We start from the raw sequence: 2,500 nt of genomic DNA on the forward strand, positions 1-2,500 counted from the left end.
AGAGGGGCAGGCAGGCAGAGAGAAAGAGAAAAGAAAGCCCCAACGGCGACTGCAGCGCCCTACATTCGCGCACGAGGACCTTCCCCTGCCGCTGGACCGCACGCCGCTTCCTGTGCCAAGTAGCAAAAAAATGAGCAGGCCTCCCAAGGAGATCGGGGGGCCGGGGGGGGGGTGGTGGTGGTGGAGGAGAGGAAACAACACGGGAAACGAAGGAAAACCAGCGAGGAAGATGGTAAGGGCGAGAAAGGGAGGTGCTGCTGCTGCTGCTGGTGGTGGGGCAAGCATACAGAAAGCGCACACGCACACACGCGCGCGCGCGCGCACACACACACGCACACACGCACGCACGCACACACACAAAAAAAAAAAAAAAAAAAAAAGCCCGTACGACACCGAAAAGGAGCAAGCCGGGGGGGGGGGGGGGGGAACCTAAACAAAGAAAGCACGCTAAGCGGCTAAGGGAGAAGCGGCAGCTCTCCAAGGAAACCGAACGGGTCCGGCCGGGGAGGGGGACTCGGGAGGGGCGGCGGGCTGGCCTGTTAGCGGCCGGCCCGAAGGGTCCAACTCGGCAGCGGCCGGCCCGCCCGCCCGCTCGCCCGCCCGGGCCTGGGAGGCTGCCTTGGCAGCGGCCAGAGAGTCTACCGGCCTCCGGGGAGGTCCTCGAAGGGGCGAGCTGGTCGACCGGCCTCCGGGGAGAGGCGAGCTGGTCGACCGGCCTCCGGGGAGGTCCTCGAAGGGGCGAGCTGGTCGACCGGCCTCCGGGGAGAGGCGAGCTGGTCGACCGGCCTCCGGGGAGGCCGCCGAGCCTCGAAGGGGCGAGCTGGTCGACCGGCCTCCGGGGAGGCCGCCGAGCCTCGAAGGGGCGAGCTGGTCGACCGGCCTCCGGGGAGGCCGCCGAGCCTCGAAGGGGCGGGCGGGTCGACCGGCCTCCGGGGAGGCCGGCCTCGAAGGGGCGCGGCGTAGCCGGTCTCCGCGGCTCCGGGAGGCCCGGAGAAGTCGCAGCCGGTGCCCCGGGTCTGCCTCCGCTAACTGGCAGCAGGTCTACCAGGCTCCAGCGAGACTTGGTGGCCTTTCGGGGTGGTGGCTGGTAGACCTGTTCTCCCTGGCGTTCCTGTGGAGCGGCGAAAGGGGTCGCTCTGCGTCGCTGCCTCCAGTTACGTCATCGTAGAGGTCGGCCACTTTCGAGCCACTCCCCGGTAGGAGGGGCGGCTGTCCTTCGGCTCTCCCGCCCCGCTGGACTTAGCGGTACGACTGTAGGCCACAGGGTGAACAGCCGCTGAGTTCCGGAGCCGCACTCCCGGGCGCCCCCAGCGCATTGTGGCCGGCCCGCGGGAGGCCTAGGGCGGCTTGCGACGAGGGCGGGCGGGGAGCGGTCCTGAGCCCGGCCCTTCGGGGAGAGCGCTTTCTTTTGCCCGTTCGGCGCGGCGGTCTCCCGGCAGGTCTCCGGCAGCCCCGCGAGTGTGTCCCAGGTGCCGGAAGCCGCTGCGGAGGCGGGGAGCCCAGCCAGCGGCAGGTCCCATGCAGCCGTTGCCGACTCGGGAGAGGGGTGAGCCGGACACCCCCCCCCCCCCCCCCCCCCCGCGGCCGGGGAAAAGGCCTGGCGCGTGTGCCGTTCGTGAACGCCAGAGGGTGGTCCAGAGAGAAACCGGGGGGTGCCCCGTGCGGCTCTGCCCAGACACCAGCGGCTCGAGAGCCTCGTTCTTCGGGCCCCTGTCGCAGGGAGCGTGGTGATGCCGGTGCTCCAGCCGGAGCAGCAGCCGGCTCGCGGCTGCCGATCCACACCCACACGCAGACGCCCGCTGAGGCGTCCCGGGACACGTCGGAGAGGCCCCTCGGCGGGCTGGCGCTTCCCTGCTTCCCCGTCACAGGGAGCGTGGGGGCGGTGCCGGTGTTCAGGCTCGAGTGGGCACCTCTTGCAGACGATGGTCCGCACCCACACGCAGCGCCCGCCGCTGGTTTGCGGCCACTGGTGGGCGGCGGGGTGAGTTGGCTCAGGACTCGACCGTGTGTGTTTGCTCCCGATCGATGAGGCCGTTCGGGTCGCGTCGGAGAGGGCCCCCGGCGGGTCGGCTCTGCTGTGCTCCCCCGTCACAGGGGGGTGCATGGGCGGTGTCCGATGTTCAGGCAGGGGGGTCTCCTCTCCAGCACGCGTCCTGTCGCGCGCGAGGTGCTGCCCGCTGGAGCGGCGAAGGAGAGGTGTGTGTGTGCTCTCCCGCTTATCCTCGGGCTTCTATCACCGAACCCGGCTCTGCGAGGCCAAGTGGCCCTGTGAGTTCTCAGGTGTCCGAAAAAACCTTGCACGGGGTGCTGGCGATGGTCTCAGCCCCGGGTCGCCGGGTGCCGGCCGCAAGCAGCCGTTGGTGGGGTGGCGAACTGACATGAGAAAGGGCCGAGTGGGTGCCACCCGCCCTGGGTGTGTGCCGGTTCGGGTGGAAAGGGGGGCGCCCCCCTCCCAGAGCTGCCGGACCCCCGCCTGCTGCGGAGCGTGCCGCCCCGGTGT

This window comes from Struthio camelus, chromosome 31 (assembly GCF_040807025.1).
Source record: "Struthio camelus isolate bStrCam1 chromosome 31, bStrCam1.hap1, whole genome shotgun sequence".
NCBI lineage: Eukaryota > Metazoa > Chordata > Aves > Struthioniformes > Struthionidae > Struthio > Struthio camelus.